Source organism: Oncorhynchus masou, chromosome 24 (genome assembly GCF_036934945.1).
Source record: "Oncorhynchus masou masou isolate Uvic2021 chromosome 24, UVic_Omas_1.1, whole genome shotgun sequence".
Classification (NCBI taxonomy): domain Eukaryota; kingdom Metazoa; phylum Chordata; class Actinopteri; order Salmoniformes; family Salmonidae; genus Oncorhynchus; species Oncorhynchus masou.
In genome coordinates this window covers 55744556-55760515 of record NC_088235.1, presented here as the reverse complement: position 1 = coordinate 55760515, position 15960 = coordinate 55744556, and the positions used below count along the sequence as shown (strand labels likewise).

At 46.9% G+C, this 15960-nt stretch overlaps 1 pseudogene; it reads right to left on the bottom strand.

Annotated features, from left to right (window-relative positions):
* Positions 1–3928: 3928 nt before the first annotated feature.
* LOC135511403 (arylsulfatase I-like) lies at positions 3929–7697 on the bottom strand (annotated as a pseudogene).
* Between the last annotated feature and the right edge of the window lie 8263 nt (positions 7698–15960).

Sequence of the window (15960 nt, the reverse complement as noted above, 5' to 3'; positions counted from 1 at the left end):
GCTATTTTGTAAATGACATCGCTGAAGTCGAGGATCGGTAGGATAGTCAGCTTTACGAGGGTATGTTTGGCAGCATGAGTGAAGGATGCTTTGTTGCGGAATAGGAAGCCGATTCTGGATTACATTTTAGATTGGAGATGTTTAATGTGAGTCTGGAAGGAGAGTTTACAGTCTAACCAGACACCTAGGTATTTGTAGTTGTCCACATATTCCAAGTCAGAACCGTCCAGAGTAGTGATGCTGGGCAGGCGGGCAGGTGCGGGCAGCGATCGGATAAAGAGCATGCATTTAGTTTTAGTTTAACGCCTGCAGGCTGTCAATTACAACACCATAGGTTTCTACTAATGACCTATTTAAAAGGACAGATTAATCCAAGGGCTAATAGGTGACCCTTTACCAAGGGAAACCTGAAATGTGTCTCTGCCCATTTTCTGGTCATCGCACAGGTTTAAAGGGTGACCGTTTAACAGCTCTGCTGTGTTTTAGTGTGTTTATACCACAGTATGTATCCACTGTCCACACTATGTTCATATTTACTACACATGACTTCACTCCAGGGCCACAACCCTTTCTTTAATTTCAACTCAAAACGCTGGAGGTTTCTGACTCTGAACATATCAGACTGCTTATATTGCCGTTGTTGCTGTGTAACGGATCGTTGTGACGTCATTAAAGGTCACTCCCCCCCAGCTGACCTCCTGGACAGCACACTGTGTGTGTCACCTCAGTGATTTATAGCTTGTGTCACTTCACAGGAATCAGCTCGGCTATATGGTTTTTGCCTTAGACCTACAGGGCCTCTGAGTTTTTGGAGTTTAAAGCTGTAGTGGCTGGCGTCAGAAAGCCCCAACGTTAATTCAAAGCATTCTTGACTAATCTCATTCCCAGATTACAGTTTCAGTGTTTGTGCTGTGATGATAGTACTATGCATATATCTATATGGAATGTGTGCACACACATACGCAATGACACAAATATTAATTTCCACAAAGTTTGTTGCTTCAGTGTCTTTAGATAATTTTGTCAGGTGTTACTATGGAATTCTGAAGTATACAGGTAATTACAAGCATTTCATAAGTGTCAAAGGCTTTTATTGACAATTACATGAAATTGATGCAAAGAGTCAATATTTGCAGTGTTGACCCTTCCTTTTCAAGACCTCTGCAATCTACCCTGGCATGCTGTCAATTTACTTCTGGGCCACATCCTGACTGATGGCAGCCCATTCTTGCATAATCAATGCTTGGAGTTGGTCAGAATTTATGGGTTTTTGTTTGTTTGCCTCTTGAGGATTGACTACAAGTTCTCAATGGGATTAAGGTCTGGGAAGTTTCCTGGCCATGGACCCAACATATCGATGTTTTGTTCCCCGAAGGACTTAGTTATCACTTTTGCGTTTTGGCAAGGTGCTCCATCATGCTGGAAAAGGCATTGTTCGTCACCAAACTGTTCCTGGATGGTTGGGAGAAGTTGCTCTCAGAGAATGTGTTGGTACCATTCTTTATTCATGGCGGTGTTCTTAGGCAAAATTGTGAGTAAGCCCACTCCCTTGGCTGAGAAGCAACCCCACACATCAATGGTCTCAAGATGCTTTACTGTTGGCATGACACAGGACTGATGGTAGCGCTCACCTTGTCTTCTCCAGGCAAGCTTTACTCCAGATGCCCCAAACAATCGGAAAGGGGATTCATCAGAGGAAATGACTTTACCCCAGTCCTCAGCAGTCCAATCCCTGTACCTTTTGCAGAATATCAGTCTGTCCCTGATGTTTTTCCTGGAGAGAAGTGGCTTCTTTGCTGCCCTTCTTGACACCAGGCCATCCTCCAAAAGTCTTCGCCTCACTGTGCGTGCAGATGCACTCACACCTGCCTGCTGCCATTCCTGAGCAAGCTCTGTACTGGGGGTGCCCCGAATCCGCAGCTGAATCAACTTTAGGAGACGGTCCTGGCGGTTGCTGGACTTTCTTGTGCGCCCTGAACCCTTCTTCACAACATTTGAACCGCTCTCCTTGAAGTTCTTGATGATCCGATAAATGGTTGATTTAGGTGCAATCTTACTGGCAGCAATATCCTTACCTGTGAAGCCCTTTTTGTGAAAAGCACTGATAACAGCGCATGTTTCCTATCAGGTAACCATGGTTGACAGAGGAAGAACAATGATTCCAAGCACCACCCTCCTTTTGAAGCTTCCAGTCTGTTATTCGAACTCAATTAGCATGACAGAGTGATCTCCAGCCTTGTCCTCATCAACAATCACTGACATGATGTCAGCTGGTCCTTTTGTGGCAGGGCTGAAATGCAGTGGAAATGTTTTTGGGGGGGATTCAGTTCATTTGCATGGCAAGATGGACTTTGCAATTAATTGTAATTCATCTGATCACTCTTCATAACATTCTGGAGTATGTGCAAATTGCCATCATACAAACAGGCTTTGTGAAAATGTATATTTGTGTCATTCTCAAAACTTTTGGCCCCGACTGTACACACAGATGTTCAACACAAGTGACAAAATCACCAACACATTGTGTCAGAGTCTCTTTATGAATGGAAAGCAGCAAACGGCAGAACGCATTTCAGTATACCATTAGCATCAAGCTATACATAGACACTTACCGGTATGTCAGGATATGTACCTCTTTTCAAATGGCGAGATAACAGATAAGGCAGGGAGTGCTTCAAACAGCATGGCCTTGCTGCCCCCCTCGGAAGCCTTCCTCCCCCTTTCTGTTTATGTAACTCTGTACATCAGATCTCAATTCTGACTCACATGCATCCTGCCTATTACTTACAAACTGACCTGATCCCCGAATGAAATGAGAAAGAGTGAGGAGGAAGAAGAATATGAGAAGAAGGCGATGAAGAGGGCGGAGGAGGAGGATGAAGAACATGTTCCTACCGCTGTAGGAAAGAGGCAAAGAGCAAGAGAAAATCAGATGAAATGAGAGAGAGTGGGAGAAAGAGCGAGAGATCAGACAAGAGGGAAGGGTGAGACTTGGCTGGAGGGAGAAAGGAGGAGGCAGGGAAGTAGTAGGCAGCTTGTTGCTGGAAATAAGACATGTACAGTGTTTCTCCCTTCTCTGTGTGGGATTGCTGCAGAATTGCTGAATGTTACCTACATTATATACAGTACAGGCTTAATCACACATTAGTTGCAACACAAATGGCTTATAGGCAAGAGATGCAAGCCTCAGATTTGATCTGATCTGATGTGATCTGGCTTCTATAATGTGACACATCCAAACTCTAAGTGCCACCCTGATCCAGTCTGCTCCAATTACGTCTGCATTATTTCACATTCCGCGATTTGCTAGCCGGTATATCACACTTACAGTGTGAGCCACATACACTCTTAGAAAAAAAGGAGCTATCTAGAACCTAAAAGGGGTTGTCAGCTGTCCCCAAAAGAGGAGCCTTTGAAGAACCCCTTTGGTTCCAGGTAGAACCTTTACCACAGAGGGTAATACATTGAACCCAAAGGGCTTCTATGTGAAACCAGAAATGGGAACAGCTGAAGAACCCTTTTGGAATCTTTTTGTCTAAAAGTGTATGTCTGGAACGTGGCTTGGGTTTTGGTTGTACTGTACTGTGACCACACTGGAGAGCACAACAGCCACAGCATTTCTGGCTGAGTTTATGCTGGCCAATCCCCAATTTATGATTTTGATGCAGTGAGGTGTTGTTTAGAGTTGGTTAGGCAACAGAGGAGTATGCCATAAGCAGCGTGTAGCCTGGACGGTCCATTATATCACCAAGTACAACTTTTTAAAAAGTTCAAGAAATATCCCTCTGGGTGTCTGAGTGTCATTCTGATTTTGTCCTGTTGATGAGCAGATGAGACGTCAAAAACTCACCCTCAACTAAGATCCAGTCTCATGTAAGTCTGTCAGTCCTGCCTGTCTGTCCACGTGCTCCTTCCATCCCTCTGAGGACTAAAAGAACAGAGAGGACCTCTGCATCTGGGAGCCCACATTTTTAAAGAGGGCTTGCAGTTTGCACACCTTGCAGTGCTTCATCTTACTACTATTCCCCCTCCCTGCTGCCCCATGGCTCCTCGCTGCCCGGCTTATCCATCCAGGGTGTCCACATCCCCCCATGGAGCTGAGGGGTCCACCATGTGGTCATCAGGTGGGTCATCAGGTTGTACTCGGTCAGTCTGGCCAACAGTATCTTGACCACCTCCGGCCGTGCATCAGCCACGTTTGACATCTCATAAGGGTCCCGGCGTTACCCCATGTCCTGCCACTGCTGGACCCCCCGGGCAGGGTCTGAGGCGACACACAGTCCCCTACATTTTCAGTCAGCAGCTTCCAGTCCGCAGCCCGTATGGCTGCCCGCACTGCTGTGTCCCAGATGCCGAAGCTGTTGAGGGCCTGGAGTCTGCCTCACTGGGCCATCGAGATACCGGGTCGATATTGAACAGGATCTCAGTGCGGGGGTAGGGCAGCCCCTGGCTGATGGCCCCCCACACCAGAGACAATGGGGGGAGGGGTACCAGTCAGAAACATGGATCAGCGCCTTTCTCACCTTCCCTTTCCGTTTCAGGAATGGGCTGTGCAAAACCCACTGCTCACACTCTCCCTTCCCAGTAGGTACCCTTCTCTCCACGCATGGGCCAGTTGCAGCCCCCAGAGAAAGGCTGGCCCCCGTTGTCTGAGGAGTAGACCAGAACAGATTTCTGATAGAGGCCACTGGTTCTCAGCTCCTGCACCAGCTCCCCCACACTCTCGTCCACACAGCTCAGAATAGCTGCATAGTGTTGTCGCAGGCAGTTGTCCGGGTTACTGCAGCATCGCAGAAAGGGGTTTGGTGCCCGCAGGGGTGTGTGGATGGCCTGGAGTGCCAGGAACAGGAAGTGGGGCTTCCAGGGGTCATGGGCCCTCAGGATCTTCTGAACCCTGGATGGAAAGAGGAGTAGGCCACCAGGTCTGGGTTACTTCTTTATATAACTGAGACGTAAAATACAACAACTCTGTTGTGTCCTAATCTTTGAAATAGCTGAAGACTTTGAAGTGCCCAATTATAATCAAATGCGAATCACTTTATCAAGACCACTCTAAAAACCTCTTCATTCCGTTTCCAACATGCACAGTAGTGTTTAGTACTAGACAAGCTCCTTTTCGTACATGAATTACAACATCACGAAAGATGTGTGTAAAGGCTGACCTCACCTCTTTATGTAGAGTGTTGCTGAGTAGTTACTGCTCAGCTCCAGGTCGTCTCTCCCCGTCGTGCAGGTCAAAGCCGCAGGCCTCAGCCTGGTCACAGCTCTCATAGGAGAAGTGATCACCACTGCCAGTCAGGGAGCCTAAGAAGCTATGGAAGCTGTGGCCCATGGGCAGGTAGCCCGGCCGGCAGAAGCCCAGGTTACAGCACCCACTTCCCTACCATCTGGGTGCTGTAGCCTGCCTCCTGCAGTCGTTCAGCCAGGGTGGGCGCATCTGAGGGCAGGAACAGGGGCAGGCACAGGGACTGGCACAGAGACAGGCACAGGGACAGGCACAGGGACAGGCACAGGGACTGGCGCGCCCGGATGATGGAATGCTGGCGGCCCGTATGGATCTGGTACCTGGGAAAAGGGGGAGAGGAGGGGAAGGTTAGATGAGAGCTAAAGCAAGATTGTCAGAACCAATTTATTGTCAGGGATCACGGTTAGAACCTTCAAACTATTGTTCCAAACACATACAGTGCCTTGCGAAAGTATTCGGCCCCCTTGAACTTTGCGACCTTTTGCCACATTTCAGGCTTCAAAAATAAAGATATATTTTTTGTGAAGAATCAACAACAAGTGGGACACAATCATGAAGTGGAACGACATTTATTGGATATTGGATATTTCAAACTTTTTTAACAAATCAAAAACTGAAAAATTGGGCGTGCAAAATTATTCAGCCCCCTTAAGTTAATACGTTGTAGCGCCACCTTTTGCTGCTTGGGGTATGTCTCTATCAGTTTTGCACATCGAGAGACTGAAATTTTTTCCCATTCCTCCTTGCAAAACAGCTCGAGCTCAGTGAGGTTGGATGGAGAGCATTTGTGAACAGCAGTTTTCAGTTCTTTCCACAGATTCTCGATTGGATTCAGGTCTAGACTTTGACTTGGTCATTCTAACACCTGGATATGTTTATTTTTGAACCATTCCATTGTAGATTTTGCTTTATGTTTTGGATCATTGTCTTGTTGGAAGACAAATCTCCGTCCCAGTCTCAGGTCTTTTGCAGACTCCATCAGGTTTTCTTCCCGAATGGTCCTGTATTTGGCTCCATCCATCTTCCCATCAATTTTAACCATCTTCCCTGTCCCTGCTGAAGAAAAGCAGGCCCAAACCATGATGCTGCCACCACCATGTTTGACAGTGGGGATGTTGTGTTCAGGGTGATGAGCTGTGTTGCTTTTACGCCAAACATAACGTTTTGCATTGTTGCCAAAAAGTTCAATTTTGGTTTCATCTGACCAGAGCACCTTCTTCCACATGTTTGGTGTGTCTCCCAGGTGGCTTGTGGCAAACTTTAAACGACACTTTTTATGGATATCTTTAAGAAATTACTTTCTTCTTGCCACTCTTCCATAAAGGCCAGATTTGTGCAATATACGACTGATTGTTGTCCAATGGACAGAGTCTCCCACCTCAGCTGTAGATCTCTGCAGTTCATCCAGAGTGATCATGGGCCTCTTGGCTGCATCTCTGATCAGTCTTCTCCTTGTATGAGCTGAAAGTTTAGAGGGACGGCTAGGTCTTGGTAGATTTGCAGTGGTCTGATACTCCTTCCATTTCAATATTATCGCTTGCACAGTGCTCCTTGGGATGTTTAAAGCTTGGGAAATCTTTTTGTATCCAAATCCGGCTTTAAACTTCTTCACAACAGTATCTCGGACCTGCCAGGTGTGTTCCTTGTTCTTCATGATGCTCTCTGCGCTTTTAACGGACCTCAGCCTACCACAGTGCTGGTGCATTTATACGGAGACTTGATTACACACAGGTGGATTGTATTTATCATCATTAGTCATTTAGGTCAACATTAGATCATTCAGAGATCCTCACTGAACTTCTGGATAGAGTTTGCTGCACTGAAAGTAAAGGGGCTGAATAATTTTGCACGCCCAATTTTTCAGTTTTTGATTTGTTAAAAAAGTTTGAAATATCCAATAAATGTCGTTCCACTTCATGATTGTGTCACACTTGTTGTTGATTCTTCACAAAAAAATACAGTTTTATATCTTTATGTTTGAAGCCTGAAATGTGGCAAAAGGTCGCAAAGTTCAAGGGGGCCGAATACTTTCGCAAGGCACTGTACATACCTATTCAAAACAACATGCAATGTTCTGACAGATCACCCCTTTATTTAGAAGCAAGGTCATAAGAATGCACAGGAGTTTGAGAAGAATCATTCAAGTCAGGATAATATATAATAAGCCAGTACAATAAATGCATTACTCACCATCCAGTCATGAGCTGGCTGCATGAGGGCGAGCAGATTGACTGGACATATGGACATAGTAGTTCTCCAGCTTCACCTCCTCCCCAGCCAGCTGGTCCAGGACCGGAGTGTGGACGTCCGAGCCATGGTAGCCCACGTCCCCAAAGCCCTGGTCATCCACCAGGATGAAGATGAGGCTGAGAGGCACGCAGCAGAGACAGCCTAGTATGGCCACTCCGAGCAGAGGGAAGTCCGACTTGACAGCACCTCTCATAACCAGCATCAGTCTGGAGGGTAGTGTATGTCTGAGATCTGTTACTCCGATTCAGACCAGGATTTCGAAGCAATGTCTGGGCTGTGTGTGTCTGTCTGGGTTGTGTGTTTCTGTCTGGGCTGTGTGTGTATGTCTGTCTGGGCTGTGTGTGTCTGTCTGGGTTGTGTGTTTCTGTCTGGGCTGTGTGTGTCTGTCTGGGCTGTGTGTGTCTGTCTGGGCTGTGTGTGTCTGTCTGGGCTGTGTGTGTCTGTCCGGGCTGTGTGTGTCTGTCCGGGCTGTGTGTGTCTGTCCGGGTTGTGTGTTTCTGTCTGGGTTGTGTGTTTCTGTCTGGGCTGTGTGTGTCTGTCCGGGCTGTGTGTGTCTGTCTGGGCTGTGTGTGTCTGTCTGTCCGGGCTGTGTGTGTCTCTCTGGGCTGTGTAGGTCTGTATGGGCTGTGTGTATATGTCTGTCTGGGCTGTGTGTGTATGTCTGTCTGGGCTGTGTGTGTCTGTATGGGCTGTGTGTGTGTGTCTGGGCTGTGTGTGTCTGTATGGGCTGTGTGTGTCTGTATGGGCTGTGTGTGTGTCTGGGCTGTGTGTGTCTGTATGGGCTGTGTGTGTCTGTCCGGGCTGTGTGTGTCTGTCTTGTCTGTGTCTGTCTGGGCTGTGTGTGTCTGTATGGGCTGTGTGTGTCTGTCTGGGCTGTGTGTGTCTGTATGGGCTGTGTGTGTGTGTCTGGGCTATGCGTGTCTTTCTGGGCTGTGTGTGTCTGTCTGGGCTGTGTGTGTCTGTGTGGGCTGTGTGTGTCTGTCTGGGCTGTGCGTGTCTGTCTGGGCTGTGTGTGTGTCTGGGCTGTGTGTGTCTGTCTGGGCTGTGTGTGTCTGTCTGGGCTGTGTGTGTATGTCTGTGTGGGCTGTGCATATCTGTCAGGGCTGTGTGTGTGTGTCTGGGCTGTGTGTCTGTGTTGGCTGTGCCTGTCTGTACGGGCTGTGTCTGTGTGGGCTGTGCGTGTTTGTGTGGGCTGTGCATGTCTGTATGGGCTGTGTGTGTGTGTCTGGGCTGTGTGTTTTTGTGTGGGCTGAGCATGTCTGTATGGGCTGTGTGTTTCTGTATGGGCTGTGTCTGTGTGGGCTGTGTGTGTCTGTGTGGGCTGTGCATGTCTGTCAGGGCTGTGTGTGTGTGTCTGGGCTGTGTGTGTCTGTGTGGGCTGTGCATGTCTGTTTGGGCTGTGTCTGTGTGGGCTGTGTGTGTCTGTGTGGGCTGTGCATGTCTGTCAGGGCTGTGTGTGTGTGTCTGGGCTGTATGTGTCTGTGTGGGCTGTATGTGTCTGTGTGGGCTGTGCGTGTCTGTGTGGGCTGTGCATGTTTGTGTGTGTGTCTAGTTGGAGGTACAGGGGCTTCTCCTTCACAGGACCCTGCCACATTCGCACGCACGCATGCGCCCACACACACACACACACACACACACACACACACACACACACACACACACACACAACTGACAACATTTATCCAAAATTCTAAATAAAAAATATTGTAATTTAGAGCATTTATTTGCACCCCCAGATCATCACCGATTCTCCACCAAATCTCACAGTGGGTGCGAGACCTGGAGAGGCCTACAAGCCACTGTCCCGCACTCACTGAAATTTGGTGGAGGATCGGTGATGATCAGTGGGTGCTTCAGTAAGGCTGGAATCGGCCAGATGTGTCTGTGAAGGACACATGAATCAAGCCACGTACAAGGGTGTCCTGGAAGAAAACTTGCTTCCTTCTGCTCAGACAATGTTCCCCAACTCTGAGGATTGGGTTTTCCAGTGGGACAATGCGCCATGCTACACAGCCAGGTCAATCAAGGTGTGGATGGAGGACCACCAGATCAAGACCCTGTCATAGCCAGCCCAATCTCCAGACCTGAACCGCATTGAAAACCTCTGGAATGTGATCAAGAGGAAGATGGATGGTCACAGGCCATCAAACAAAGCCGAGCTGCTTGAATGTTTGTGCCAGGAGTAGCATAAAGTCATCCAACATCAATGTGAAAGACTGGTGGAGAGCATGCCAAGACGCATGAAAGCTGTGATTGAAAATCAGGGTTATTCCACCAAAATATTGATTTCTGAACTCTTCCTAAGTTAAAACATTAGTGTTGTGTTGTTTAAAAATGAATATGCTTGAATACTTATTTTCTTTGCATTATTCGAGGTCTGACAACACTGGATAATTTTTGTTATTTTGACCAGTCGTCATTTTCTGCAAATAAATGCTCTAAATTACAATATTTTATTTGGAATTTGGGAGAAATGTTGTCAGTAGTTCATAGAATAAAACAAAAATGTTTATTGTACCCAAACACATACCTATAAATAGCAAAACCAAAGAGACTAATTTTGCAGTGGTCTCTTAATTTTTGTATATACACACACAATTGTTTTGCAAGTCCATTGAAAAACACATGTGGAAGGTATAGTTCACAGGGTGAAAAACAATGTTGACACCTCCTGGCCATGAGGTAAACTACAATCCTACAACCACAAGCTCCAGCTGCGTTGACAACTACAGTGTCTTCTACAGACACAGCCGCTGCTGCTGGGGCTGAGGGAACATAGGGCTGAGGGAACATAGGGATAGTGCTGAGGGAACATAGGGCTGAGGGAACATAGGGCTGAGGGAACATAGGGATAGTGCTGAGGGAACATAGGGCTGAGGGAACATAGGGCTGAGGGAACATAGGGATAGTGCTGAGGGAACATAGGGCTGAGGGAACAGAGTGCTGAGGGAACATAGGGCTGAGGGAACAGAGTGCTGAGGGAACATAGGGCTGAGGGAACATAGGGATAGTGCTGAGGGAACATAGGGCTGAGGGAACATAGGGCTGAGGGAACATAGGGATAGTGCTGAGGGAACATAGGGCTGAGGGAACATAGGGCTGAGGGAACATAGGGATAGTGCTGAGGGAACATAGGGCTGAGGGAACAGAGTGCTGAGGGAACATAGGGCTGAGGGAACAGAGTGCTGAGGGAACATAGGGCTGAGGGAACATAGGGATAGTGCTGAGGGAACATAGGGCTGAGGGAACAGAGTGCTGAGGGAACATAGGGCTGAGGGAACAGAGTGCTGAGGGAACACAGGGCTGAGGTAACATAGGGCTGAGGGAACATAGGGCTGAGGTAACATAGGGCTGAGGGAACAGAGTGCTGAGGGAACATAGGGCTGAGGGAACATAGGGCTGAGGGAACAGAGTGCTGAGGGAACATAGGGCTGAGGGAACAGAGTGCTGAGGGAACATAGGGCTGAGGGAACAGAGTGCTGAGGGAACATAGGGCTGAGGTAACATAGTGCTGAGGGAACATAGGGCTGAGGTAACATAGGGCTGAGGGAACAGAGTGCAGAGTGCTGAGGGAACATAGGGCTGAGGGAACATAGGGCTGAGGGAACATAGGGCTGAGGTAACATAGTGCTGAGGGAACATAGGGCTGAGGGAACATAGGGCTGAGGTAACATAGGGCTGAGGGAACATAGGGCTGAGGGAACATAGGGCTGAGGGAACATAGTGCTGAGGGAACATAGGGCTGAGGGAACAGAGTGCTGAGGGAACATAGGGCTGAGGTAACATAGGGCTGAGGGAACATAGGGCTGAGGGAACATAGTGCTGAGGGAACATAGGGCTGAGGGAACATAGGGCTGAGGTAACATAGGGCTGAGGTAACATAGGGCTGAGGGAACATAGGGCTGAGGGAACATAGTGCTGAGGGAACATAGGGCTGAGGGAACAGAGTGCTGAGGGAACATAGGGCTGAGGTAACATAGGGCTGAGGGAACATAGGGCTGAGGTAACATAGGGCTGAGGGAACAGAGTGCTGAGGGAACATAGGGCTGAGGGAACAGAGTGCTGAGGGAACATAGGGCTGAGGGAACAGAGTGCTGAGGGAACATAGGGCTGAGGGAACAGAGTGCTGAGGTAACATAGGGCTGAGGGAACAGAGTGCTGAGGTAACATAGGGCTGAGGGAACAGAGTGCTGAGGGAACATAGGGCTGAGGGAACAGAGTGCTGAGGGAACATAGGGCTGAGGGAACAGAGTGCTGAGGTAACATAGGGCTGAGGGAACAGAGTGCTGAGGGAACATAGGGCTGAGGGAACAGAGTGCTGAGGGAACATAGGGCTGAGGGAACATAGGGCTGAGGTAACATAGGGCTGAGGGAACATAGTGCTGAGGGAACATAGGGCTGAGGGAACATAGGGCTGAGGGAACATAGGGCTGAGGGAACATAGGGCTGAGGTAACATAGGGCTGAGGGAACATAGGGCTGAGGGAACATAGTGCCGAGGGAACATAGTGCCGAGGGAACATAGTGCCGAGGGAACATAGTGCCGAGGGAACATAGGTTAGACCCTGTGGAAAGTCTGCTGTGGAAAACAACAAGCAGAATCAATGCCTCCCGTCCCTCACGTTTCAGTTTAATCATAGATAATAAGCCTTGACAACACAGAGCACCAATAGATCTGTCTAAGCCCCTGATGCTCATGTGGAGAATCATATTGATTTATTAAGTTACCTTTCCGTAACCATAGGAAAGCACCGGTTTTGCTCTCATTCAATTCCCAGAACAGAAGCTTTATCAATGATTATTTCCTCCGCACAGTATTAGTGATATTAGACCTATTAGTGGTCAAATTGAAGTAATGATGGAGATTTCTTTTCAGTTCTGAAGCCTGTAGTTGGATCAGGATGTGACACTTGTGGCTGGATTCTCAAAAGCACATTATCTGACAGAGAGTGACATTAGGGAAGTATTTGACAAGTAGTTCTTCATTAGTGTAAGTCAACATAGTACAGTACAACCAGACAACCATGTCCTATTTCAGAGGACATTCACTCACCATCAAGTTCTGAAGCGAATATGAAAATAGATTTCGACAAAGTATTACTCTTTCATTGCCCAATACCATTTGAACAAAATCACCACCGATAACCACTCATACGTGAACGCACAGTGAACCCTATCTGGTGATCAGTGAGTAGAGCAGCATCACATCTGTAGTGGGGTAGTATTTGATATGTGTATATTATATATACTTCACATGCGACCCATGATAAGATTTTGTCATTAGTTTTGTAAATGTTTCTCTTTATCTGACTCCATTTAACATGACAGTAAAACCATGTGCAATCAAGTATTATGCGTTTAGCTGACTAAGATAAAGAAATGGTCATGAGAAGTGAATATCAAAGCAAGTATTATTGAATAACTTGGACAGGTGAATGGATTCACATACAAGGCATAAAGCTCAAGTTACAAGGCAGTACTGACATTAACGAAACATAATTCTAGGCATATATATCCTAAGGTTAACTTACAAGACAAAGCATGAACAGAGGCTTAAAAGCCTGGGCAATGAGAAAATATCATAAAACCAAACCTCCAATGTACATGATACGAGAGAGAACAACAGACCTTCAATTTCATTTCTAACATCTGAAGGTGTACATTTTTCAAACCACAACCAACCGCCATTGACCAATCAAACAATACCAAGTTTACAGTAACCTGATTAACCAATGCAAATACACAATGGAATCCCTTTGCATAGAGTCATTTAGTTCACCCTGTACAGATACAACTGACCACAGAGATCATACATCCATGTAGGTAGTAAGTGTAGGTAAGTGTCAGATAGAACAATACTATAGTATCCATGTCTGGTATCACGTATATCACATTCCATAGTCAGTCATCTGGATACTATAGAGAGAGAGAGACACATTTTTGGCCCTTCAGAGGTGTGAAGCGCATACTGACCCTTGGGCATAGTCTTGAGCCATTTGCCATGCGGCCGGAGGTGACAGAGAGCACTTCAATTAGGGCCTGTACAGTGAACAACATCCCCTGGCTTCCTTCCACTTCGTAGGCCTATCGACCTGCCGCTCTTAGGATAGCCTCCACAACGCTGCTTTCCAATGAAGCCGAAAGGAAATCGATGCCAAAGAAACAAGTCCATTTCCTACATTATAGGGCCAAAGCAGACAGCTATTTTATTCCCGAGACCTTTTTTTTACTGACCCACAGAGAAGGGGTGGGGGGAGAAAGAGAAGGGCATAAGATTCCTCTGCCTCCATGGAGCCACACATAGATGGGAAATAACCGAACAAACAAAAAAAAACACATCTACCAGTTTTAAAAAACACAACACACTCTCGGTAGTGATAGGATCTCATGGAGATATTGTTTCAAGAGTTGAATGTGGTAGGATCATGTCGGACAACCCCATTTGGTGATTTATGTTTACCGTGGGCAAAATAGTATGGCTTAAATATGTGGGTTTGACTAAATGAGCCCACAGTATGTAACTCAACCCTAGGCTGTGTGAATTGACACTGTGTCAGTGTGCCTGCTGCCTCTACTGCTTAGTGTGCAAGCATTTGTGTTCTCCATGACAGAGACACCAGCGGACTCCCAAGAAATCTTTTGGAAAGAAAGAAGCGTAGACTATATAAGGCAGGTGGGATTTATTCATGAGAAGACTAAGTGACTCATTGTGTCTTGAGGTTCTTAGGCAGGTAGACATGCAGTCTCTCAGGCAGGTAGGCAGGCAGGCTCTCAGGTAGGCAGGCTCTTAGGCAGGCAGGCGGATCTCAGGGAGAGAGAAAGAGACGTTTGGGGATGAACAATAGATCCATCCTCACTGGCAGGGTATTTATACTCATCCTACTAAAGAGAACAAATATGAAAAATGTCTAACCGTGGTAATACATTCCCAAGACACTAATTTCTCACAGAGACACTAGCTTGTTCTTAGTTATAAATGATGTGGGTGTTAGCAAGTGGCTGAGAAAACATAGTGGTAACCAGTCATCAGTGAGAGAAACAATTGAAATTAGGTGGAGGTGAGATCCGCCGAGGTCACATAAGATTAAAGACAAAGAGACAGACAGACAGTGGAGGACAAGCAGTGGAGGACATCCAACATGACACATGTCAGTGAGAATCATGTAAAACCTGCTGTACTGTACAGCCTAAAGGAGATATTTCACAATTGCCGCTCTGAAATTCACCTCATCCTATACAGTCCCACACACACACACACACACACACACACACACACACACACACACACACACACACACACACACACACACACACACACACACACACACACACACACACACACACACAAAGACCGGGTGGCTCGACGTCACATATAGGCCTCCCTCCATTGAGAGATACTATTTCTGTGTCTCCCTGACGTCATATCTGAAGGTGATACCGCCACTGACCTTGTAATGCAGTCCCAGTAATACTCTGGTATCATTTTTGCTATCACAGTGGAAACCCAATACTTTCCACATAAATCTCAATTTACAACAGTACCAAAACTAGCCCAGGAAACAATGTCTTTCAACACCATTCCATCATTACATGAAATGAAAAACTTTGAGAAATGAACTAGTTGTACTGTACTTTCTCCTCCTTCCTCACAGGCTAGCCCGTGACTGCATCCTTCCCATTATCGCCTGAGGAGAGTAGCGCTCTGGTAGACTTATCCATAATGAAGAGATTTACACAACCCTAGAGCTGCCTACTATAGCACTGGAGTGGAGTCAGTCTGTGGGTGACAGCTTAACAGAGAAATACATGCAGACTGCTGCACGGATATTCCTGTAGCAGGGGGTAGTAGGGGAGGAAGGGTTCCTTGACCGATAAACAACCCAATGCTGCTGAGAAATTGTCTTTCATTTTAAAGGTAAGAGCTTCCCCTCATACTGCTATATCTGTATAGAGAAACCACAGGAGGATTCCTACAGTATACTTCACTGACATTCAACCAGCTGGCACATGAGAAAGGTGTGTGTGTTTGTGTGCGTGCACATGCACAGGTGTGTGACACTGTTGGCAGCAGGTATGGATCAAAGAGGGCCACATGGCTCTCTTCCAGGTCTAAGACATTCAGCATCTGGCACAGATAGGCAGAGTGACCAGGGTAGACCCCAGGGAGGTATGGGGCCAGGGCTGCAGTGTCAGTCACAATCATGCAGCAGAGGTCAGTAGTTCAGCCTGACAGAGAGCATTTCTCTCTCTCTCTCTCTCTCTCTCTCTCTCTCTCTCTCTCTCTCTCTATTCAATTAAATTCAAGGGGCTTTATTGGAATGGGAAATATAAACTCAGCAAAGAAACATCCTCTCACTGTCAACTGTTCATTTTCAGCAAACTTCAGGTGTGCAAATATTTGTATGAACATAAGATTCAACAACTGAGACAAACTGAACAAGATCCATAGACATGTGACTAACAGAA